This window comes from Gadus macrocephalus, chromosome 2 (assembly GCF_031168955.1).
Source record: "Gadus macrocephalus chromosome 2, ASM3116895v1".
Classification (NCBI taxonomy): domain Eukaryota; kingdom Metazoa; phylum Chordata; class Actinopteri; order Gadiformes; family Gadidae; genus Gadus; species Gadus macrocephalus.
In genome coordinates, this window is record NC_082383.1 from 17,305,921 (window position 1) to 17,333,598 (window position 27,678).

The window sequence follows — 27,678 nt, forward strand, 5'->3', positions numbered from 1 at the left end:
CTTACTGTACACAGCTTGGATGGTTCCCCGTTTCCCCCTCCTGAGGTGCCGGATAGTCTTCCAGAAACACTTTGGTGCCGACCGAAAGTCCTTCTCCATGGCCTCTCCGAACTTCTCCCACACCCGCTGCTTAGCCTCCGACACGGCAGCCGCTGCAGCCCTTCGAGCCTGTCGGTACCCTGCAACCGAGTCAGGAGTCCTCCAGGATATCATATCCCTCCTTCTTCAGTCGGACGGCTTCCCTGACCACCGTAGTCCACCACGGTGTCCGAGGGTTACCGCCCCTTGAGGAGCCTAAGACCCTGAGGCCACAGCTAGCCACCGCAGCTTCAGCAATGGAGGCTTTGAACACCGCCCACTCCGGCTCAATGCCCCCAACCTCCACAGGAATGCCAGAAAAGCTCAGCCGGAGGTGTGAGTTGAAGATACCTAGGACGGGGGCCTCCTCCAGACGTTCCCAGTTCACCCGCACTACTCGTTTGGGCTTACCAGGTCTATCCGGAAATTTCCCCCATTCCCTGATCCAACTCACAACCAGATGGTGGTCGGTTGACAGTTCCGCCCCTCTCTTTACCCGAGTGTCCAAAACATGCGGCCTCAGATCAGATGACACGATCACGAAATCGATCATCGATCTTCGGCCTAGGGTACTCTGGTACCAGGTACACTTATGAGCACCCTAATGTTCGAACATGGTGTTTGTTATGGATAATCCATGACTAGCACAGAAGTCCAATAACAAACGACCACTCGGGTTTAGATCAGGGAGGCCGTTCCTCCCCACCACGCCTCTCCAGGTGTCTCCATCGTTGCCCACGTGGGCGTTGAAGTCTCCCAGCAGAACTACGGAGTCCCCTACTGGAGCCCCATACAGGACTCCATTCAGGGTCTCCAAGAAGGCTGAGTACTCTGAGCTGCTGTTTGGTGCATACGCACAAACAACAGTCAGAGTTTTCCCCCCTACAACCCTTAGGCGCAGGGAGGCGACCCTCTCGTCTACCGGGGTAAACTCCAACACCGTGGCGCTCAGCCGGGGATTTATGAGTATCCCCACACCCGCCCGGCGCCTCACACCCTTGGCAACTCCGGAGAAGAATAGAGTCCAACCCTTATCCAGGAGTACGGTACCAGAGCTGAGACTGTGCGTGGAGGTAAGCCCCACCAGATCTAACTGATAGCGCTCCACCTCCCTCACAAGCTCCGGTTCCTTTCCCCACAGCGAGGTGACGTTCCACGTCCCCAGAGCCAGCTTCTGCCGCACGGGTCTGGTCCGTCGAGACCCCTGACCTTCGCTGCCACCCATGTGGCTGCGCACCCGACCCCAACGGGTCTTCCCACAGGTGGTGGGCCCATGGGATGAAGAGAGGGGGGGTGCCACGTAGTTTGTTCGGGCTGTGCCCGACCGGGCTCCGTGGCAAACCCGGCCACCAGGCGCTCGCCATCGAGCCCTCCGTCTGGGCCTGGCTCCAGACTGGGGCCCCGGGCTTCCTCCGGGCCGGGTCACATCTCCTCTTTTTTCGTTATTCATTGGAGTTTTATGAACCATTCTTAGTCTGGCCCCTCACCTGAGACCACTCTGTCATGTGAGACCCTACCAGGAGCACAAGGCTCCAGACAACACAGCTCTCAGGTTCACAGGGACACGCAAACCTCTCCACCACGATAAGGTGACGGTTCCAGGAGAGGTAACCATATTACAAAGTTTGAACAGATAATCACAATCAACGAGATCCAAATGTAGTGTCAGAAGTGGGAATCGAACCCACTCCACCAGAGGAGACTGCGACCTGAACGCAGCGCCTTAGACCGCTCGGCCATCCTGACGTATATCAACATAACCTACGAATTAATAAACACAACACGCCATCATGGTTACTGCTCTCGTATGTTCAAATGTCCGTAAAACAAGGACCGATAATAAACCCCAGCTACCATGCGCTGTAACTTTACCATAGTTACATGGGTTAAGGCCGATTTAGGGTCGTTTTAGACGCAGAGACGTAAGCACGTAATTTACACAAGGGACTTGTTTTAGACAAGTTTTGATTTACGGTTCCTTTAAGGTTCCTTAAGGATTGCGCGTGTTGCAAGGGGATTCTCCGCCAGAACAGTAGGGGGAGCAACGAACGAATCTGTGGGCGTGGAAGTGGAAATCGCTGGCTTGTTTATATTCATGCACTTCCAGTATTTTCGACGAGAGTAGCAGTAGCTAAGTTTAGGTTAGCGGTCTTTTTCCACACTCTGAACGATGTTAAGGTTGCTGTAAAACCGGAAATGTGAGACTCCTGAAAGGATGTGGTTAGCTGGCCAATCACAGTCTTTGCGAGCTGCGTAGGGCCGTCGTGTTTTGGTCGCATAGTCAGGAATTTTGGGCGACGCACTTAAGCACGTAAGGGGGGATATTTTACCGCGCAAGGGGTGGTTATGTATCTTACGTGCTTACGCGTTACGTCTAAAACAGAGCATATATCGGCCTTTACACTACTTACATTAACGAATGCACACACGCACGTTTACGAGCATACGCACACACAGATTGAGACAGAAAGACACCCCTCTCATTTCCAATTTCCACTACCCCACCGTAGCCAGCCAGTCACTTTGAGTTTAAATCTCCTTACCTTTTCCAAATGTTCTCCATGTTACAAAGTTTGAACAGATAATCACAATCAACGAGAGCCAAATGTAATGTCAGAAGTGGGATTCGAACCCACGCCTCCAGAGGAGACTGCGACCTGAACGCAGCGCCTTAGACCGCTCAACCATCCAGACGTATTTCATTAGACCCTTCAAATCAATAAACACAACACGCCATCATGGTTACTGCTCTCGTATGTTCAAATGTCCGTAAAACAAGGACCGATAATAAACCACAGCTTCCATGCGCTGTAACCTTAGCATAGTTACATGGATTACACTACTTACATAAACTAATGCACAGACACGGACGTGCACACACACAGATTGAGACAATAAGACACCCCTCTCATTACCCATTTACACGACCCCACCGCAGCCAGCAAGTCAATTTGAGTTTAAATCTCATTACCTTTTCCAAATGTTCTCCATAGTACAAAGTTTGAACAGATAAACACAATCAACGAGATCCAAATGTAGTATCAGAAGTGGGATTCGAACCCACGCCTCCAGAGGAGACTGCGACCTGAACGCAGCGCCTTAGACCGCTCGGCCATCCTGACGTTTTGTAACATAACCTACGAATCAATAAACACAACACACCATCATGGTTACTGCTCTCGTATGTTCAAATGTCCGTAAAACAAGGACCGATAATAAACCCCAGCTACCATTCGCTGTAACGTTACCATAGTTACATGGGTTACACTACTAACATTAACTAATGCACACACGCAGGTCCACGAGCACACTCACACACAGATTGTGACAGAAAGACACCCCTCTCATTTCCAATTTCCACTACCCCACCGTAGCCAGCCAGTCACTTTGAGTTTAAATCTCCTTACCTTTTCCAAATGTTCTCCATGTTACAAAGTTTGAACAGATAATCACAATCAACGAGAGCCAAATGTAATGTCAGTAGTGGGATTCGAACCCACGCCTCCAGAGGAGACTGCGACCTGAACGCAGCACCTTAGACCGCTCGGCCATCCTGACGTAATTAAACATACCCTACGAATCAATAAAAACAACACACCATCATGGTTACTGCTCTCGTATGTTCAAATGTCCGTAAAACAAGGACCGATAATAAACCCCAGCTACCATGCACTGTAACGTTACCATAGTTACATGGGTTACACTACTTACATAAACTAATGCACAAACACTCACACAGATTGAGACAGAATGACACCCATCTCATTACCCATTTCCACAACCCAACCTTAGCCAGCGAGTCACTTTGAGTTTAAATCTCCTTACCTTTACCAAATGTTCTCCATATAACAAAGTTTGAACAGATAATCACAGTCAACAAGATATACATGTAGTGTCAGAAGTGGGATTCGAACCCGCCTCTCCAGAGGAGACTGCAACCTGAACGCAGCGCCTTAGACCGCTCGCCCATCCTGATGTATTGCATCAAACCCTTCGAATCAATAAACCCAAAACGCCATCATGGTTACTGCTCTCGTATGTTCAAATGTCCGTAAAACATGGACCCATAATAAACCCCAGCTACCATGTGCTGTAACCTTACCATAGTTACATGGATTACACTACTTACATAAATTAATGCACAGACACAGACGTACACACAAAGATTGAGACAGAAAGACACCCGTCTCATTTCCCCTTTCTACTACCCCAAAGTAGCCAGCCAGTCACTTTGAGTTTAAACCTCCTTACCTTTTCCAAATGTTCTCCATATTACATAGTTTGAACAGATAATAACAATCAATGAGATCCAAATATAATGTGAGAAGAGGGATTCAAACCCACGCCTCCAGAGGAGACTGCGACCTGAACGCAGCGCCTTAGACCGCTCGGCCATCCTGACGTATTTCTACAGACGCTTCGAATCAATCAACAAAAAACGCCATCATGGTTACTGCTCTCGTATGTTCAAATGTCCGTAAAACAAGGACCGATAATAAACCCCGGCTACCATGCGCTGTAACGTTACCATAGTTACATGGGTTACACTACTTACATAAACTAATGCACACACACGCACGTTTACGAGCACACGCACACACAGATTGAGACAGAAAGACACCCATCTCATTACCCATTTCCACTACCCAACCTCAGCCAGGGAGTCACTTTGAGTTTAAATCTCCTTACCTTTTCCAAATTTTCTCCAATGTACAATGTTTGAACAGATAATCACAATCTACGAGATCAATGTGTCTTGTCAGAAGTGGGATTCGAACCCACGCCTCCAGAGGAGACTGCGACCTGAACGCAGCGCCTTAGACCGCTCGGCCATCCTGACGTATTGCAACATTACCCTTCGAATCAATTAACACAACACACCATCATGGTTACTGCTCTTGTATGTTCAAATGTTCGTAAAACAAGGACCGATAATAAACCCCAGCTACCATGTGCTGTAACCTTACCATAGTTACATGGAATACACTACTTACATGAACTAATGCACACGCATGCACGTGCACACACACAGATTGAGACAGATTGACACCCCTCTCATTACCCATTTCCTCTACCCCACCGTAGCCAGCCAGTCACTTTGAGTTTAAATCTCCTTACCTTTACCAAATGTTCTCCATATTACAAAGTTTGAACAGATAATCACAGTCAACAAGATATTGATGTAGTGTCATAAGTGGGATTCGAACCCGCACCTCCAGAGGAGACTGCAACCTGAACGCAGCGCCTTAGACCGCTCGGCCATCCTGATGTATTGCATCAAACCCTTCGAATCAATAAACCCAAAACGCCATCATGGTTACTAGTCTCGTATGTTCAAATGTCCGTAAAACATGGACCCATAATAAACCCCAGCTACCATGTGCTGTAACCTTACCATAGTTACATGGATTACACTACATACATAAACTAATGCACAGACACGGACGTGCACACAAAGATTGAGACAGAAAGACACCCGTCTCATTTCCCCTTTCTACTACCCCAAAGTAGCCAGCCAGTCACTTTGAGTTTAAACCTCCTTACCTTTTCCAAATGTTCTCCATATTACATAGTTTGAACAGATAATAACAATCAACAAGATCCAAATATAATTTCTGAAGTGGGATTCGAATCCACGCCTCCAGAGGAGACTGCGACCTGAAAGCAGCGCCTTAGACCGCTCAGCCATCCTGACGTATTTAATTAGACCCTTCGAATCAATCAACAAAAAACGCCATCATGGTTACTGCTCTCGTATGTTCAAATGTCCGTAAAACAAGGACCGATAATAAACCCCAGCTACCATGCGCTGTAACGTTACCATAGTTACATGGGTTACAATACTTACATAAACTCATGCACACACACGCACGTTTACGAGCACACGCACACACAGATTGAGACAGAAAGACACACCTCTCATTTCCAATTTCCACTACCCCACCGTAGCCAGCCAGTCACTTTGAGTTTAAATCTCCTTACCTTTTCCAAATGTTCTCCATGTGACAAAGTTTGAACAGATAATCACAATCAACGAGAGACAAATGTAATGTCAGAAGTGGGATTCAAACCCACGAGTCCAGAGGAGACTGCGACCTGAACGCAGCGCCTTTGACCGCTCGGCCATCCTGATGTTTTGAAACATACCCTTCGAATCAATAAACACAACACACCATCATAGTTACTGCTCTCGTATGTTCAAATGTCTGTGAAACAAGGACCGATAATAAACCCCAGGTACCATGTGCATTAACGTTACCATAGTTACATGGATTACACTACTTACATAAACAAATGCACACTCACGCAAATAGATTGACACGCAGACACCCATCTCATTACCCATTTCCACTACCCAACCTTAGCCAGTGAGTCATTTTGAGTTTAAATCACCTTACCTTTTCCGAATTTTCTCCATATTACAAAGTTTGAACAGATAATCACAATCAACGAGATCCAAATGTCTTGTCAGAAGTGGGATTCAAACCCACGCCTCCAGAGGAGACTGCGTGCTGCCATCCTGACGTATTTCATCATACCCTTCGAATCAGTAAACTCAACACACCATCATGGTTACTGCTCTCTTATGTTCGAATGTCCGTAAAACAAGGACCGATAATAAACCCCAGCTACCATGCGCTGTAACGTTACCATAGTTACATGGGTTACACTACTTAAATAAACTAATGCACACACACGCACGTGCACGAGCACACGCACACACACAGATTGAGACAGAAAGACACCCCTCTCATTTCCGATTTCCACTACCCCACCGTAGCCAGCCAGTCACTTTGAGTTTAAATCTCCTTACCTTTTCCAAATGCACAATTTTGGCACTATGGTGGAGGGAACCAAGGCAGGGCGGGCTTTCCTATGATTGGCCGTTTCTGAAGCGCGATATTTGATTGACAGCCCTCCTCCTCATTGTACAGTAAATGGCTGAAACGATAGTTACGTATTGTAACTCTAGATTCTATGAGTATAGGCGCAGCCTTTTAAGGCTATCGCTATTGGGTTATCCCTAGGCGTGAGCCGTAGCACTGAAAAATTTGTAATCCCCGCCCACCAACAGCGTGGGCCTCAATTACGTCCGCATGCGGCGTGCCTCGACGACGTCCGCATTTCGCAAATATAGTCGGGCGCCGGCGGACGTTCTGCTCCCAATAAACAGCTTTTCTTCAGCTATTTAAAGGACAATGAGGCCGACAATTAAAAGGCTGCGCCTATACTCATATAATCTAAAGTTACAATACGTAACTATCGTTTCAGCCATTTACTGTACAATTCAGAATTGAATGAGAGGAGGGCTGAGGAGGGCTGTCAATCAAATATCGCGCTTCAGAAACGGCCAATCATAGGAAAGCCCGCCCTGCCTTGGTTCCCTCCCCCATAGTGCCAAAACTAAATTTGCGCGTGAGAGCAGAACATCATTCGCGAGAGGCTGTTACGCGCGAGAGGCTGTTTTGCGCACGCAGAGGTCACTTTGAGTTTAAATCTCCTTACCTTTTCCAAATGTTCTCCATATTACAAAGTTTGACAAGATAATCACAATCAACGAGATCCAAAAGTATTGTCAGAAATAGGATACGAACCCACCCATCCAGGGGAGACTGCGACCTGAACGCAGCGTCTTAGACCGCTCAGCCATCCTAACGTTGTGAAACATACCCTTCGAATCAATAAACACAACACACCATCAAAGTTACTGCTCTCGTATGTTCAAATGTCTGTAAAACAAGGACAGATAATAAACCCCAGCTACCATGCGCTGTAACGTTACCATAGTTACATGGGTTACACTACTTACATAAACTAATGCACACACAGGCACGTTTACGAGCACACGCACACACATAGATTGAGACAGAAAGACACCCCTCTCATTTCCAATTTCCACTACCCCACCGTAGCCAGCCAGTCACTTTGAGTTTAAATCTCTTTACCTTTTCCAAATGTTCTCCATATTACAAAGTTTGAACAGATAATCACAATCAACGAGATCCAAAAGTAACGTCAGAAATGGGATTCGAACCCACGCCTCCAGAGGAGTCTGCGACCTGAACGCAGCGCCTTAGACCGCTCGGCCATCCTGATGTTTTTTAACATACCCTTCGAATCAATAAACACAACACACCATCATAGTTACTGCTCTCGAATGTTCAAATGTCTGTAAAACAAGGACCGATAATAAACCCCAGCTACCATGCGCTGTAACGTTACCATAGTTACATGGGTTACACTACTTACATAAACTAATGCACACACACGCACCCAGATTGACACGCATCTCATTACCCATTTCCACGACCCAACCTTAGCCAGCGAGTCACTTTATGCATTCCAGCGAGTCACTTTATGCATTCCTGCCCACTTAAAATGGGCAGGAATGCATAATGTTAGTGTTAAACACTGTTTTTTAACTATTGTGTTGGTAACTTCACTCATAAATCTATCTACAGTAAAGTATGCATTTAGACAAATACGATAAAATATCAATATAATATGGGCAACCTTTTATGTGTGGTTGTTCAAGACACACTGATGGCCTCATGAGTATACCCACTTAAAATGGGCAGGGATGTTAGTGTTAAACACTGTTTTTTAAGCTATCCATTGTGCCTCGCCTAACCAGAATGTCCAGCACTGAGTAAAGCATGCTAGATTACACCACTGGCAATATATTATAAAAAAGAACATATATTATAAAAAAAAAGAACACAAATACAGTCTCCTTTCATGCATATGTTCTCATAACAAAGCTTTGCTTTGAGAAGGATCAAATAATATAAATGTTATCTTACCTAATGGTCTGCATACTGCTTGTGAAGCTCTCGAGGGCCCTTTTGATGAAGACTGCATCAATGTCCTTCTTCTGGAGCTTCTGGTACAGAATGTCGACGTGCGACCGCTTTCTTTTATTAATTTTGGTCTTGGAGGTCCTGATTGTTTTAATGCCAATTTCTCTGAATTGGATCGTAGACTAAAAGGAACTTCTTTCAGAGACGCAACGGAATTGCACACATTAGCAGCCATGTTGAAATTAGCAAATGACTTGATCGAAGATATCCCTTCGCGCTCTTTGCTCAGTTACGTATGACGCAAGCACGTCAGGGCGAGTCCCAAATGCCCATTGAAAATGCATTGAAGGCTCATTTTCCTAAAAAAAATCTTTTTAACATGACAGTCAATGGGAGAATCCTTCGGCGATTTTCCACATCAATGAATTCGCCCAGAGCGGCGGGACAATTTGAAACCCGACTTGAATCTGACGATTCTGATTGGACAATGACAGATAATATGTCTACTGAAAACTACTTTTGCTGCGATAGAATTTGTTTGAAAAAAAATCCCCTTTCTCCCAGTTGGTAGTGCGTCGCCCAAATCGCCCCTATACACCATCCGCCCCTGTTTAAACGACAAACGACACAAACTAAGTTGCTTCAATAAATGCCATTTATTAAATTAGCCTAGGTAAAAAAACATAACAGCCATTCTCGGCAAAATGGTAAACGGGTAAAAAATAATTATTCGATAATTGCAATTCTTGCAGGCAACTTTCGGCGCAACTTCATGGCATGGAAGTGGTCCGTTGCTCGCGAAAAGTTGAAGTCTTTCTACCCCGGCCCAAGGCTCGATATGCGTATCAGCCTCGTCCCCTCAGCTAGGCGGTTTCTGATAGATGTTTTAATCCTGTTTTGGAGAGAAAATCCTCGTTCCGCAGGAACAATGGACACGGTGATTGTACTGGCGATTTTGGCCAGCTATGCCCCGTCGGAAAAGATTTGTGCGTTCAAACCAAGCGCGACGGGGCGACAAGATCCCATACAAAGTGAACGTAGCGACGCGAATCGGGCGAATTTTTCGAGAGAGAAAACCGGCGACAAGTTTTGATTTATCGCGCCACACTTTCGCCGTGCACAGGCGAGCGCGTTCACAAGGATTTGTATGGCGACACATTAGTGCCATAATTCACTAATGTGATAAAAGATGCATTCGGGCGTATTATATTATTCCACACGCGTAGATATTAACTGCGAGCGCTCAAATGATCTCTGCGCGTGCGCAAATTACCTCTGCGCGCGCAAAACAGCCTCTCGCACGCGCAAATTACCTCTGCGCGCGCAAAACAGCCTCTCGCGCGTAACAGCCTCTCGCGAAAGATGTTTTGCGCTCTCGCTCAAATTTAATTTTGGCACTATGGGGGAGGGAACCAAGGCAGGGCGGGCTTTCCTATGATTGGCCGTTTCTGAAGCGCGATATTTGATTGACAGCCCTCCTCCTCATTGTACAGTAAATGGCTGAAACGATAGTTACGTATTGTAACTCTAGATTCTATGAGTATAGGCGCAGCCTTTTAAGGCTATCGCTATTGGGTTATCCCTAGGCGTGAGCCGTAGCACTGAAAAATTTGTAATCCCCGCCCACCAACAGCGTGGGCCTCAATTACGTCCGCATGCGGCGTGCCTCGACGACGTCCGCATTTCGCAAATATAGTCGGGCGCCGGCGGACGTTCTGCTCCCAATAAACAGCTTTTCTTCAGCTATTTAAAGGACAATGAGGCCGACAATTAAAAGGCTGCGCCTATACTCATATAATCTAAAGTTACAATACGTAACTATCGTTTCAGCCATTTACTGTACAATTCAGACTTGAATGAGAGGAGGGCTGAGGAGGGCTGTCAATCAAATATCGCGCTTCAGAAACGGCCAATCATAGGAAAGCCCGCCCTGCCTTGGTTCCCTCCCCCATAGTGCCAAAACTAAATTTGCGCGTGAGAGCAGAACATCATTCGCGAGAGGCTGTTACGCGCGAGAGGCTGTTTTGCGCACGCAGAGGTAATTTGCGCGAGCAAGAGGCTGTTTTGCGCACGCAGAGGTTCTCTGCGCGCGCGCAGAGATCATTTGCGCGCTTGCAGTTAATATCTACGCGTGTGGAATAATATAATACGCCCGAATGCATCTTTTATCACATTAGTGAATTATGGCACTAATGTGTCGCCATCGATTTGTGCCGCGACAAATTCGCTCGAGTTGAAATATTTCAACTTTGACCCGAATTTCGCGTGATGACAGCCAATCAGCGTTCAATAGCGTGGCCACTGAGTGACATGTGTATGCATGTGCGGGTGCACTGCGCGCGTTCATGAATGAACGTTCGTGTTTGCCTCACTGGTAAGCTCGGCCAGGAACCGCTACTGGTTTTCATATACTACTGATTAATTCATACATAAATTAAGACCTTAAGAACTGTCTCAATTTAAAAAAGTTTGCATTCATCCAGGGTGACCAGCAGAGAGTTAAAGAGCTGAAAAAGGAGCTAAAGCAGAAGACCAAGCTGGCCAAGCTCAACTACAAAAACAAAATGGAGGAGAAGTTCATCAGTGGAGATATAAGGCATGCATGGAGGAGCCTAAACACCATGATGGGCAGGAATAAGAACACTGCTGCAGTACAATGCCCAGACCCTGCTGCCTTTGCTGAAGAACTCAACACCTTCTATGCCAGATTCAACAACACTGACTCTATGGAGGAAATGGTCACTCTCCTATACCCCCCAGAATCTATCTGCATAGAAGAGAAGCGGGTTATATCCATCTTTTCCCATCTCCATTCCTCCAAAGCTCCTGGACCAGATGGGCTGAAGGGCAGAATACTGAAGGAGTGTGCAAGTCAGCTGGGCGGTGTAATGACGGAAATGTTTCAGCTCTTCCTAGATGCCAGTTTTGTTCCCAGGGCGTGGAAGGAGACCACCATCAACCCTGTTCCCAAAAAGCCCCGGGCTAAAGCTCTGAACGACTTCAGACCAGTGGCACTCACCTCTATCCTGTGCAAATGCATGGAGAGAGTTGTTGCAGGAGAGCTCACCACCACCATCGGTGAGAATCTGGATCCACTGCAGTTTGCCTACAAGCCAAAACGAGGTGTGGAGGACGCTACATTACATCTACTGGATACCATCACAAAGCACCTGGACTCCCAGAACTCCTTGGTCAGGATCTTATTCATGGACTTCTCGTCAGCATTTAATACAGTTAACATCAACACACTCCTGCATCGCCTTCAGCAGCTTCAGGTCAACCCAGCACTGACACTTTGGATCAAGGAGTTTTTAAAGGACAGACCCCAGCATGTAAAGGTCCAGGGTGTAACATCGTCCAACATCATCCTTAACACTGGAGTCCCACAGGGTTGTGTCTTGTCTCCCATCTTGTTCTCAATATACACCAATGAGATCACATGCAACATCAGTGGATTCAAGCTATTTAAATATGCAGATGATCTGGCCTTGGTGGCCAAACTGACAGATCAAAGCACCCTGTCCAAGTACACCCAATATATCACTGAAATGGCCCTGTGGTTCAAAGAAAGCTCACTGCAGTTGAACATCAGCAAAACCAAAGAACTGTGTTGCCATAGGAGGAGGGCATCTAACACCCCACATCCACTTTCCTCACCTTTGACCTTGGAAGGACAAGTGGTTGAACAGGTGGTGAAGTTCAAATACCTTGGCACAGAGATGGACCAACGTCTGTCCTTTAGCCAGCATGCAGATGGGGTTTACAAGAAGGGACAACAACGTATGTATCTCCTGAGGAAACTAGACACCTTCAATGTCAGTAAAGACATTTTGTCAACTGCCTACCAATCTCTGGTGGAATCCATCATCACTTGCAACATTACATCCTGGTACGGCTTCCTCACAAACGCAAGCAAAAGCAGACTTAATAGATTAACTAAGCAAGCAAGCAAGCTAATAGGAATACACCAGAAAGCGCTGGAGGATCTGTATATCCAGGCAGTGGGAAGGAAGACCAACTCCATCCTTGTTTTGATCTACTTCCTTCTGGCAGAAGATTCAGAATGCCTTTGGCCAGGAAAGCTATCTACAAAAAATCATTCATCCCCATAGCTATACACACACAGAACACTCATTCCTCAAAGAACTCACACAAATAACACACACACACACACACACACACACACACACACACACACACACACACACACACACACACACACACACACACACACACACACACACACACACACACACACACACACACACACACCCAAGCCTTCAGTCAAAAGACAATTTTCTAGTATGGCAACATACTAGACAATAAAGCTTTTTGAATCTTTGAATCTTTGAATAAATGCAAACTTTTTTTTCTCAGACATGTGGGCCGTTTACATTTTATTGTACCGGCCATGCGTGCGTGCAATCGGCTAATGTCCGGACATAGCCGGCTAACGTGAACACTGACGCTGCTCTCATACACATTTCCACTACTCAAACGTAGCCTGTCACTTTGAGTTTAAACCTCCTTACCTTTTCCAAATGTTCTCCATATTACAAAGTTTGAACAGATAATCACAATCAACGAGATCCAAAAGTAGTGTCAGAAGTGGGATTCGAACCCACACCTCCAGAGGAGACTGCGACCTGAACGCAGCACCTTAGACCGCTCAGACATCCTGACGATTTCTAACTACTATTAGAATCAAGAACAACATTACACCATCATGGTTAAACTGCTCTTGTATGTTCAAATGTCCGTAAAGAGACTGAGACAGAAAGACACAGCTCTCATTACACATTTCCACTACCCCAACGTAGACTGTCACCTTGAGTTTAACCTCCTTACCTTTTCCAAATGTTCTCCATGTTCCAAAGTTTGAACAGATGATCACAATCAACGAGATCCAAAAGTCCTGACAGAAGTGGGATAAGGCAACCCAGTCGCCAAGAAAAAACGTCGACGGTGTACGTTTCCATGAACACTGGAGACGTACTATTACAACGTAAAAACAGCGTGTTATACCTACAGTATCCACGCGTGCCGCTGTGGAGGCGGGTTTCGGGGTTTGGGTTTCACGGCTTTCGCGGCAAATTGTGGACACGATTGTTTAGGGGGGGGGGGAGGTAGACTGTTGTTGACCGGGGAGGGGGGGGGGAGACACGTTTGTTGAGGGGGGGACGACGACACGATTGTAGGGGGGGGGGGGGGGGGGGGAACACGTTAGTTGAAGGGGGACGACGACGACGACAGTTTGTTGAGGGGGGGGAGACACGTTTGTAGGGGGGGGGGCACGCTCGACAACGAGAGTTGGTTTTTATTGAACGCTCGACAACGAGAGTTGGTTTTTATTGAACGAGACTTCAACACGGAACAGCTGCACGAAACGATGGTCACGTCACTCTCGGTGACGGTGTCGACAACAATGAACACACGAACAATGTTAATAGAACAACACACAACCACATAACATCCCGAACCCATCAACCCCACTTAATCCTAACAACAAAACAAGTTAACAAAAAAAAAAAAAATTGTCAACTGACAACCCCAATTCCCAGAATCCCCCGCGGCTCCGGAACACGGCGTAGTTTATATTAATCTTTATTATCCGAATGGGAAATGCAATATTTTAGGACAGATACACCATTAAACGCGTTTCTAATGACATTTCTAGCGAGAAATGTACATTTTCCTTACATAATCTTCAGTCAGTGAATGTGTATGATCTTTATTAATCTTTATTATCTGAATGGGAAATGCAATATTTTAGGACCGATTCACCGTTAAACGTGTTTCTAATAACATTTCTAGCGAGAAATATACTTTTTACTTGCATAATCTTCAGTCAGTGATTGTGTCTGATCTTTAGTTTTATAGTTATTAGGATTTGATCGGATCGCTCGCATGTTTCAACGTCAGGTTGTGAGGCTGCTTTCGCTAAACTAGCAGCTCACGTGCTTCCTGCGTTTGTGTTATTAAACTGTTACTTTATGTAACTTTTAATGATATCATCTTGTTAGAAACACGTGTATCTGAGAGGCAACCCAGTCGCCAAAAGCATTCGTTGACAGTGTACGTTTCGTGAACACTGGATTACGTCGCATTTCAACATAAAATAGCGTGTTATACACACACACACGCACGCACACACACACACACGCACACGCACGCACAGACACACACACACACACACACACACACACACACACACACACACACACACACACACACACGCACACGCACACGGTGCATTTCGCTGCTAAAACAACAACAACAAAATATTCCCTCAAATATTATTACTAAAGAACCGTTTTCCAACGAACGAAATGTAAACCAATACATTCTGAATGGGAGTGTTTCTCCGATTTTTCCATGCTACACAGAACGAAATGTAAACCCATGCAAATAAAGACTTCATGGTCATAATAATTTAAATATCATTAATCTCCGTGTGTTGGGTGGTATTCTATTTTTTTCAACGGGGCTGCATCCAGTCACTTGACCGTCATGCTGCTATGGTGGTTGCTATCGACCGCCCCCTCTAATCCTTACATGGCTCTAAAAACCACGCGGCAAAGGAGCTGCCGTAAATTGTGTTGTTTTTGTCGTAAACTGGGGTCCGACGGTTAAAAAATAGACAGATATTCCGAGGTATCCTTAAAAGGCAGCTTGGATGTTTTTATTTTCTGCAGTTTAGACTTCTTCTATAACCTATTTTTTAAAGCAAAACACCAAGTTCATTGATTTAACGAGGCAGGGTTATTTGAAACAATTTATTCAATAAATATTTGTGAGAGGTCATTCCTTCTCCTGAGTTTGCTTCCTATTTATGTCTAGTGTACACCCCTACTGTCCAAAAGCATCCCCCCCCCCTCCCCATATGGATTTGGAGAGTTGTTGCCACGTCCCAGTGGTGGAAGTATCATATAATATGAAAGAGGGCATTCAATTATACTACAATGATCAATTAGGAGGCCGAAGCCCTAAAGGAAGTGATACAATAGTTGACTGAGGCGAGAACATTTAAGTAAACTGTACCTTGGGGTCTCTTATATATCAAAGGGGGTTTCAAAGGACGCATACGCTTCAACCTGTGGCTCCAGCCCTACAGGAAATGACTCAGCAAGTGCTCCATCTCGTTGCACCTGCACCCAGCGGCTTGCTTGCAAGATTTTGGCCTGAAGTTCTTCCCAGACCTATACCCTAACAGTCCAACATGCATATCTGAGAATCAGGCCTCTCTTCAATAATGACAAAATGTTATGAGAGAAATACAGATTCACTTTTTGTTATCTCATAAGCGGCGTGGTGCCGGCTCCTTTTGACCTTTTGACCCCAGACTTCAAAGACGTGGCCACAGGCCAGCTGTGTCTACACACATTAAGCCACAAATGTACACCTCCATCCCGCAAAAAATGGGGCCTAGAAACTAACCTCTGTCTTATGTACATTGACTGTACTGTTGGAGGTCACGCCCCTTTTCCGGCCTTTTCGAGATAGCTAGGGATGCTAAAATGTTTACACACATTTCCCGGGGCCCCCGAGAACGACATATCCAAGATTTGTAGTTCTAGCCCATAGAGAAAAAAAGTTTTCCCAAATGGACTGTCATTTGGACAAAGCCCCTTCAGAAGTGTTGCCTGCGAGACCTAATGGTTCAGAATGTGGTGGAAAAACAGTTTTTGAGATAGGAAGGTCCTCCCGCCCTGAAATTTGAATACCATATTCTAGGGCCTAACTGGGACCCCCGCACCGAAACTTGGCCCGGTCGGACCCCGAGTGCAGGAAGGGGGGGCCTGGACTTTCATAATCTTCGCTCGGTGAATGTAAAGGATGTTTGGTCGGATGTTATGACGAAAAATCATAATGTGAATGGGAATATTCTATTAATGTCTTGATATCATCTTTCGTCTCAACACTTCTGCTGCAGCCGCTTAAAGTCTCACTCCGAGAACCTTAAAATATGAATCAATCCATTAGAAGTATGAAAATATCTTCCCGGTCGTGCAACAGGGCAAACAAGGTGTCCTTTGACATCTACGTTTCGAGACGATTGCAACAGTGCCACACATGATCCTATTTGAATATGTTTCGGGGTAGTAATTAGCTGTCGATTTTGGAGGCCTTTATCAATAATGACCAGCTATAGATTTGCTTCCCGATGGAGATTTTTGACAAATTACATGTTAATTAGCATCTACACGTTAAGCTGAGTCCAATGAGATCAAGCTCGCCCTCTTGCTACACCGAGATCATGTCCTAGACCTAGGTGTACCATGTAAAATACATGTTACCATTAGCTAGAGTGTCATGCTTGGTGTCATTGGACTCAGCTCAACGTGTAGATGCTAAATAACATGTCATTTGTCACAATTTTTTATCGGGAAGCAAATCAATAGCTGCTCATTATTGATTAAGGCCTCCAATTTCGACAGCTAATTACTACCATTAAACATGTTCGAATATGCTCATGTGTGGCACCGTTGCAATCGCCTGGAAGTGTAGATGTTGAAGGACACCTTGTTCGTTCTCCTACGCCACCGGGAAGATATTTACATGCTTCTGATTGACTAATGAATTGATTCAGCTATTCCCCCAGAAGTCTGGGGTCAAAAGGTCAAAAGGAGACGGCACCAGCCCCGTTAAAAAAAATAGAATACCACCCAACACACGGAGATTAATGATATTTAAATGATTATGACAATGAAGTCTTTATTTGCATGGGTTTACATTTCGTTCTGTGTAGCATGGAAAAATCGGAGAAACACTCCCATTCAGAATGCATTGGGTTACATTTCGTTCTTTGGAAAACGGTTCTTTAGTAATAATATTTGAGGGAATATTTTGTTGTTTCTTGTTTTAGCAGCGAAATGCACCGTGTGTGTGTGTGTGTGTGTGTGTGTGTGTGTGTGTGTGTGTGTGTGTGTGTGTGTGTGTGTGTGTGTGTGTGTGTGTCTGTGTCTGTGTGTCTGTGCGTGCATGCGTGTGCGTGTGTGTGTGTGTGCGTGCGTGTGTGTGTGTATAACACGCTATTTTATGTTGAAATGCGACGTAATCCAGTGTTCACGAAACGTACACTGTCAACGAATGCTTTTGGCGACTGGGTTGCCTCTCAGATATACGTGTTTCTAACAAGATGATATCATTAAAAGTTACATAAAGTAACAGTTTAATAACACAAACGCAGGAAGCACGTGAGCTGCTAGTTTAGCGAAAGCAGCCTAACAACCTGACGTTGAAACATGCGAGCGATCCGATCAAATCCTAATAACTATAAAACTAAAGATCAGACACAATCACTGACTGAATATTATGCAAGTAAAAAGTATATTTCTCGCTAGAAATGTTATTAGAAACACGTTTAACGGTGATTCGGTCCTAAAATATTGCATTTCCCATTCAGATAATAAAGATTAATAAAGATCATACACATTCACTGACTGAAGATTATGTAAGGAAAATGTACATTTCTCGCTAGAAATGTCATTAGAAACGCGTTTAATGGTGTATCTGTCCTAAAATATTGCATTTCCCATTCGGATAATAAAGATTAATATAAGCTACGCCGTGTTCCGGAGCCGCGGGGGATTCTGGGAATTGGGGTTGTCAGTTGACAAATGGGGCTTTTGTTAACTTGTTTTGTTGTTAGGATTAAGTGGGGTTGATGGGTTCGGGATGTTATGTGGTTGTGTGTTGTTCTATTAACATTGTTCGTGTGTTCATTGTTGTCGACACCGTCACCGAGAGTGACGTGACCATCGTTTCGTGCAGCTGTTCCGTGTTGAAGTCTCGTTCAATAAAAACCAACTCTCGTTGTCGAGCGTTCAATAAACACCAACTCTCGTTGTCGAGCGTGCCCCCCCCCCCCTACAAACGTGTCTCCCCCCCCTCAACAAACGTGTCGTCGTCGTCGTCCCCCTTCAACTAACGTGTTCCCCCCCCCCCCCCTACAATCGTGTCGTCCCCCCCCCTCAACAAACGTGTCTCCCCCCCCCCCCCTCCCCGGTCAACAACAGTCTACCCCCCCCCCCCCCTAAACAATCGTGTCCACAATTTGCCGCGAAAGCCGTGAAACCCAAACCCCGAAACCCGCCTCCACAGCGGCACGCGTGGATACTGTAGGTATAACACGCTGTTTTTACGTTGTAATAGTACGTCTCCAGTGTTCATGGAAACGTACACCGTCGACGTTTTTTCTTGGCGACTGGGTTGCATAAGGAGAACACGCACGCACACACACACGCACGCAGGCACACACAGAGATTGAGACAGAAAGACACGCAGACATCCCTCTCATTACACATTTCCACTACCCCACCGTAGCCAGCCTGTCACTTTTAGTTTAAATCTCCTTAACTTTTCCAAATTTTCTCCATATTACAAAGTTTGAACAGATAATCACTATCAACGAGATCCAATAGTAGTGTCAGAAGTGAGATTCGAAACCACGCCTCCAGAGGAGACTACGACCTGAACGCAGCACCTTAGACCACCCGTCCATCCTGATGATTTACTAAATACTGTTAGAATCAAGAAACACATTACACCATCATGGTTAAACTGCTCTTGTATGTTCAAATGTCCGTAAAGAGACTGAGACAGAAAGACACCGCTCTCATTACACATTTCCACTACCCCAACATAGCCTGTGACTTTGCGTTTAAATCTCCATACCTTTTCCAAATGTTCACCATATTACAAAGTTTGAACAGATAATCACAATCAACGAGGTCCAATAGTCTTGTCAGAAGTGTGATTCGAACCCACACCTCCAGAGGAGACTGCGACCTGAACGCAGCTCCTTGGACCGCTCGGCCATCCTGACGTATTACAACAGGTCGAATCAATAAACCCAACACACCATCATGGTTACTGCTCTCGTATGTTCAAATGTCCGTAAAACAAGGACCGATAATAAACCCCAGCTACCATGCACTGTACGTTACCATAGTTACATGAGTTACACTACTTACAGAAACTAATGCACACACACACGCACGCACGAGCACACGCACGCACGCACACACGCACACACACACACACACACACACACACACACACACCCACACACCCACACACACGCACACACACACACGCATACACACAGATTGAGACAGAAAGGCACGCAGACACCCTCATTCATTACCCATTTCCACTACCCCACCGAAGCCAGCCAGTCACTTTGAGTTTAAACCTCCCCACCTTTTCCAAATGTTCCCCATATTACAAAGTTTGAACAGATAATCACAATCAACGAGATCCAAAAGTAGTGTCAAATGTGGGATTCGAACCCACGCTTCCAGAGGAGACTACGACCTGAACGCAGCTCCTTGGACCGCTCGGCCATCCTGACGATTTCTATAATACATTCGAATCAATAAAGACAACACACCATCATGGTTACTGCTCTCGTATGTTCAAATGTCCGTAAAACAAGGACCGATACTAAACCCCAGCGAACATGCGCTGTAACGTTACACTACTTACATATCACACACACACACACACACACACACACACACACACACACACACACACACACACACACACACACACACACACACACACACACACACACACACACACACACACACACACACACACACACACACACACACACACACACACACACACACCCCTCTCATTCATTACACATTTCCACTACCCCACCGTAGCCTCTCACTTTGAGTTTGAACCTCATATCAAGTTTGAACAGATAATCACAATCAACGAGATCCAAAAGAAGTGTCAGAAGTGGGATTCGAACCCACGCCTCCAGAGGAGACTGCGACCTGAACGCAGCGCCTTAGACCGCTCGGCCATCCTGACGTATTTCATTATTGTTTACTAATGTATAATGGCCCAATACACCCATGTAACTGATTTAGTTCCATAAGTACATTAGTTTAGATAGGCCTACTTGTGACCGCCGCCAGTTGATCGTTCTGTGACAGTTGAGTAACAGCTCTCTGCAGCCTACTACTACAACAGACCTACACGACGAGCGTTAACTCGGTAATAACCAGTAACTAATCTAATGCCTGGTGCGCACTGGCAGTGGAGCACGGAGCGCTGACACAATCTCGCTCCCTGGCGGTTTAGATCGGTCAACGTGTTCATCCGTCTGATGAATGAATGACCGGATGTGGAGGCTCCACAGTGAACACGGGTCGTTTTGTGTTTGGTTCGAATACTTCAGCCTGTAAAACAACGCAGAGATTGGTTATGTTACGAACATCCGGTTCCTCGTGACCAGCTTCCACCAGTTAATTAAACCAGTCCCAGCAGGGTAAGCTGAAGAATCACTGGTTTGGTCCTCTCCCGCCTCTTGCTCCTCATGTTCACTTCCTGATCAAAAATGTTTTCATGGGATTCGAATCCACACTTCCAGAAGAGCTGAACGCTGCGCCTGGACCGCTCGGCCATCCTGACACAATTTCTAATTCTGATTATTAATGTAACTACAGTCTGGTGTACAGGTTCGGAATAAAACACCTGCTTTTATTAAGTAGCTTTAAAACATTAATAATTTATGTTTAGGTTTATGATTTATTAATTTATTTCATAATTGTATATACAAAAAAACATTAGTTTTTATGTATCTTCAAACCTAGGTGTTGGGGGGGGGGGGAGTTGATCCGTTTACATAATATTCAATTTTAAGTTTATTAACCCTGTGTTTGTCATGTAACACAAATGTTTAATGTCTAACAATGGTCAGAATCCCGTGGAACAGGAGGTCCTTTCTTGGCCTCTTTCGAGAGAGCACCATGTATGTAGGCCCAGGATGTAAAGCAGGTTCCTGACCTGCTGATTCAGTCAGCAGGTCAGGACGAGTCCAGAGCCATTGTGTGGATGCTTCTTTTGTTTTTTATTTGTTCTTCTAATTAAGTTTAATAAGCTAGAAAGACACAATAATGTTTAGATTGAGATGTTCCTCAATGTTGCTTTGAAATCGTGTACAAACCCTGATACATTTGATAATGTGTGTATGTGTGGGTGTGTGTCTGTATGTGCATGCATGCGTGTGTGCGCGTGCCTGTGTGTGTGTTCGCGTGCGTGCGTGTGTGTGTTCATGACTCATGATAGCATCAGCCCTCCTCCATTAGAGCGTGGTAACCACACAGCCTCACCCAGCGGCCTCAGGCTATCAGACCTGCTATCTGTCAGACCTGCTATCTGTAGGCGGTACGGCTGTAAGTGATGGTCAAACCATCTGACATGAGTCACAGCCCCTTTAATAGCATCTCACGGATGAGAGGGGGGGGGGGGGGGGGGGGGGGCGTAATGGAGGAGGTGATGGGGGGCGGGGACAGGTAATAACTGATAATGAGAATAACAAGGCTCTCACTGTGGAGGTACCCAGCTGTCCTCCAGTGGTGAGTGGTGAGTGTGTGGGTGTGTAGTGATTTGGTTTGTGATTGTGTGTGTGTGACTGTTTGTGTGTGTGTTTGTCTGTTTGTTTGTGTATGTAAGTGTATATGTATCTATGTGTGTGTGTCTGTTTGTGTGCGTCCTCTAAATGTATGAGGGCAGTGAGGCGATAGTTCTCCGGTGTATCGATGTTCCCTCCGGAGGTACGGAGCGTATCGCCGGTGATTCCTCATGGCACCCGGTGAGGCCATAGTTCTGTAAAAACACACACTGGCAATTCACTGAACACAAGGGCCCTGCTGTCCACAACACAACAGGACGCACAACAGTGTTAAAACCGCTGGGTGGAACCACATTAACACAAAGACAGAAGGACGCAACTGTGTTAAAACCGCTGCATTTAACCACGTTAATACAAAGACAGAAGGACGCAACTGTGTTAAAACCGCTGCATGGAACCACATTAATACAAAGACAGAACGACACAACTGTGTTAAAACCGCTGGGTGGAACCACATTAACACAAAGAGAAAAGGACGCACGGCCTCTGAAAAACACTAAAACAAGTCGTATGCAGCAAGATCAATTATGAAGTTAGATATTTGGTTTTAATAATGTATTTAAAAAAAAAGGATCATTGTGGAGAAATAGCAAGTCGCCTGTAATTAATTAATCTGTAATACTTTTTTGTAATTAATCTCTTAAATTGTATTCATTTCATGAAACGGTCAACAATTTGGCATGATCAAGATCCATGAACGATTCCAATCCTCCGACAGAACAGAGTCCTGAGGCCCATAATGTTGCTTAGTGCCCCCCCCCCCGTGTGAATTAATTCAGGTGAATTTTATGTATTTTTTTACACTGAGCATGCAACTTGCTTTTCAATTTGTGGGAAAAAAAGTAATATCTTACTATAATAATAATAATAATACATTTAATTTAGAGGCGCCTTTCAAGACACCCAAGGTCACCTTACAGAGCATATAGTCATCATTCAAAACTATGTAAAACAGACTAGGAATAAAAGGAAAACAGAGGTTAAACATGAATAATAATAATAATTAATAACACTCAAAGACGCCTAAAGTGAAGGGGGGACCTCACTAACCACCACCAATATGTAGCACCCACTTGGGTGATGCACGGCATCACTATGCTTTGATCCAAGAAAGGAGACACACACACACACACACGGCCATGCACACACACACATAGCCATGCACGCCCACACACAGACACACACACACGCACACAGCTATGGACACAAACACACACACACACACACACACTCGGTGTATCACTGTTGGAATGTGAAGCTATGATGTCAGTAATTACTCTCTCCTCCTCGCTGCAGGCGAGTACTTTGACTTCCATCATTTTCTAATCCTGTGAATCCCCCCCCCCCCCCAGAAGAAGAGAGGGGGTTAATTAACACAGGCCCCCCATCAGAGATTAATATGCCAGTCGATAATCTCCTACTTCAAGATGAAACCTTTACGCTTTACATATTAATGAGGTTACGCAATAATATCATGAGGTGATAAGAATGGTAGAGGGAGAGAGAGACAGAGAGAGAGAGAGGGGGGGGGGGGGGAGAGAAAGAGAGAGAGAGAGAGACACACAGAGAGACAGAGACACACACACACGTGTGTGTGTGTGTGTGTGTGAGAGAGTTTGTGGGCGAGTGTGCCTGTGTGTGTCTGTGTGTGTGTGTGTGTGTGTGTGTGTGTGTGTGTGTGTGTGTGTGTGTGTGTGTGTGTGTGTGTGTGTGTGTGTGTGTGTGTGTGTGTGTGTGTGTGTGTGTGAGAGGGTCTGTCTGTGGGCTGAACACTAATAACAACCAACGCCTTCCTCCATCACCCTGTGTTGGAATGACTGTACACTGTGTGTGTACAGTCCCCCCCCTCCTTCAGGCCTCCCTCCTAAGCCACAGTCCCAAAACACAAGACCCCACAGATACCAGATCAATTTATAGAAATATGTATCGCCGCATTTTAGTTATTGATTGCTGTCGGGATGGCAAGAGAATTTCACTGTACTGGTTAACAGTACAGGCTCAACCATCCCCCTCTGTAGCCTTTATGACAGACTGACCAACTGAATTGGGACACCGGTTCTCCAACTGGGTTGTTTGACATTTCCATCGCCATGGGAACCTAGAGCACGAAGGGACTGTTGTTTTTGAGTTTCTCCAAGCCTCACTGTGAGTCCCTCGCAGTCCTTTCAGACCATTAACCCTGCATCTCACGAAGAGATGCAACGAACCAGGACCCCACCAGGCAATATGCTACACTAACATGCCCTATAGTTAATAAAGGTTATTGTATTGTATTGTATTGTATAGTGGGATACTGACAGCAGAGAAACCACAAGGTGGCCGGATATCCTCAGATCTTCTTCTATCCACAACCGTCCCACACAACGATCCCACCGGTCCAACAGACAGACCTACGGACAGACCGGTCCAACAGACATACCAGTCCAACAGACAGACCTACAGACAGACTGGTCCAACAGACAAACCGGTCCAACAGACAGACCTAAAGACAGGCCGGTTCAACAGTCAGACCCACAGACAGACCTAAAGATAGATCGGTCCGGCAGACAGACCTACACAGACATACCAATGGACAGAGCTACAGACAGACATACCAACAGACAGACCGTTCCAGAGAGGACAGGACACTGTCCACAGAAACCAGTGGAAACTGAGAGCCACTTCCCGCTGCACTGACCAACAATACCCACCAGGGTAATCCCAATTAGAAAACTAAACGCTTGTTGGCAGATGTGTCCTCTCCTGTCATAACCCAGGGACAGCCAGGGAACACCTGCGTTATTGGATACCGTACTAATGAGAGTGAAGGCCTTGTCGCTTGGACAAACACTTGCATCATTGGGTTATTTACATCCTTGTTACTGTTCTGCTTTCAATAAAAATCGATGCATCAAACCTACTCATCAAACTCTAGAGTTGATTAATTGCATCATGTGAGAGAAAGAGAGGCAGAAACAGATTGAAGAAGAGACAGAGAGAGTGAGCGATAGAGACAGAGAGAGGGAGAGAAAGATAGACAGAGACAGCGAGAGACAGAGAGAGGGAGAGACAGAGACAGAGAGAGGGAGAGAAAGTGAGAAATAGAGAGGAAGAGAGACCTTTTTGTTTTGAATAGTATTCTATTGTGTTTCTGAAAATGTCTTTAACTCTGTATCTTATCTTGCGTCTCATTATCCTTCCTACGTGCGGCCGCAGTGTAAACATGTGTCTCCACGCTGATTACGCCCTCAATGGAGATGAAGTGAACTGAGGCGTAGGTCATCTTGGAGGAGGGAACATGAACGGCTAACGCTTGTTGAGGGAAGAGCAGATGAACTCGGAGCCTCCTCTTGTTCAGAAGGACGAGGAGAAGGTGAACGATGTGAAGCTTCCAGACTCAGTGAGTCAGTCATCACGCGTGTGGTGAATTAAGAGAGTCAGAGGTGGACTACAGTACCGCTAGCTCAGTGGATGTTAATAGGACTATATTATTATCCTCACAGAGAGAAAATCCCTGTGTGTTCCCTCTTTGAGGATCCCTGGTTCCTAGCTTGCGTACAAGGAGTTAAGGTTGATAGTTCGATCTGGCTCCTCGATCCTTCGATCCCTGGAGTTTTGGGACGTCCCTGAGTGAGAGGTTAACCACAACCGCTCCTGAAGAGCTGGCTGTCGCCCTGCGTGGTAGACTCCGCCGTCGGTGTGTGAATGTGTCCATGAATGGGGGAATGTTAGAAAATATTGTAAACTGCTTTGAGTGGCCACTGGTTAGAAAAGCGCTGAATAATTGCAGACCGTTTGCCATATATGCTAGGCTAGTATGGTCCCTAGACGTGTGTCATTGAGTTAGCTGATCCTCAGAGCCTAGCATGAAGAGCTACACTAGGCAGGTGTGGCCGCTAGGCCGTGCAACAGCGTAGCCTCAGAGCTGAGGATGAGGAGCTAATGACGTAGCGGTCCCCGTCCTGGCTGACAACACGCCGCCATCACCTGGCTAAGAGCATTTACCTTCGTCCTTTCAGCGGCCCGCGCAAGCACACACACACCAGCTGCACAGGGTTGGTGCGTGTGTGTGTGTGTGTGCGTCTGTGTTTGTGCGTGTGTGTGTGTAGCTGGGTGGAAGGAAGTGGGGGTGTAAGAGAGAGAGAGAGTGGTAGAGGGAGAGAAATGGAGTAATAAGGGGGATTGCAAATGCATTTGAGTGTGTGTTTGTGTGTGTGCGTGCACCTTTTGAGGTCTGTGCGTGTGTGTGTGTGTGTGTGTATGTGTGTTTGTAAGGAAACAGGTGCACTCAAATTCAGGCAAGCGAACACGCCCACACACACACACACAACACACACACACACACACACATACTCACTCACACACAAGCTCACAATCTCACACTCACACACAAGCTCACAATCTCACACACTCAAAGTCACTCACACACACAACCCCCCCCCACGCACACACACACACACACACAAACATACACACACACACACTCACACACTCAGGTGAATCTTTTATTAATCCTATTTCTCCATGAGTCATCAGGCCGGCGTCGCTTCCCACTGAGAGCCGGTAAAATATACAGGCTCTGTTCCGCCTTCCCATTGGCCGGCTCAGCCCGTACGGCAAGCGCTGCCTTCAGTAGCAGCTGAAGCTTCAGACATGATATAAATAAGAGCCTTATTCAGGTCCGCTGGCAGCCAGCCTCAGAGCTCTGAGCCTCAGAGCCTCCAACCGGCGGGACGGCCTCATTGTTCCCTTCATCTTAATTGTGAGGTATATGTATAAATAATAGTGGAACCTTAAAGTCTGAGAGCTCAGAGTCCTCAATGTAAACGACTTCTCACCTGATTCAGAGAGGAACATATGTGGGTTTCCTTCACCTGATTATGAATCATAATCAAACATCTGATTGCTGGTCAAATAGAATACCTACCCATCATGACCTTTAGAATATGAATAAACTTGTTTAGATCTTATGCATAGAGTAACAAAAATATATCTTCCCTTAGGCTATGCATGAAGCATATCCTGCCTACTCTACTGAACAATGTCTCCTCTACTAAACAGTGTAGGCTCTACTGAACAGTGTAGTCTCTACTGAACAGTGTAGTCTCTACTGAACAATGTCTCCTCTACTAAACAGTGTAGGCTCTACTGCACAGTGTAGCCTCTACTGAACAGTGTAGTCTCTACTGAACAATGTCTCCTCTACTAAACAGTGTAGGCTCTACTGAACAGTGTAGTCTCTACTGAACAGTGTAGTCTCTGCTGAACAATGTCTCCTCTACTGAAAAGTGTAGTCTCTACTGAACAGTGTAGTCCCTACTGAACAGTGTAGTCTCTACTGAACAATGTCTCCTCTACTGAACAGTGTAGGCTCTACTGAAC

The 27,678-nt window shown here is 45.8% G+C and overlaps 2 non-coding genes across 2 annotated transcripts; both read right to left on the bottom strand.

The window, feature by feature from the left end:
- Positions 1 to 4,835: 4,835 nt before the first annotated feature.
- Positions 4,836 to 4,918, bottom strand: trnal-cag (transfer RNA leucine (anticodon CAG)). Its single transcript has one exon. It is a non-coding gene; the product is annotated as a tRNA-Leu (tRNA).
- Positions 4,919 to 20,628: 15,710 nt separating this feature from the next.
- On the bottom strand, positions 20,629 to 20,711 carry trnal-cag (transfer RNA leucine (anticodon CAG)). The gene has a single exon. It is a non-coding gene; the product is annotated as a tRNA-Leu (tRNA).
- Positions 20,712 to 27,678: the final 6,967 nt, after the last annotated feature.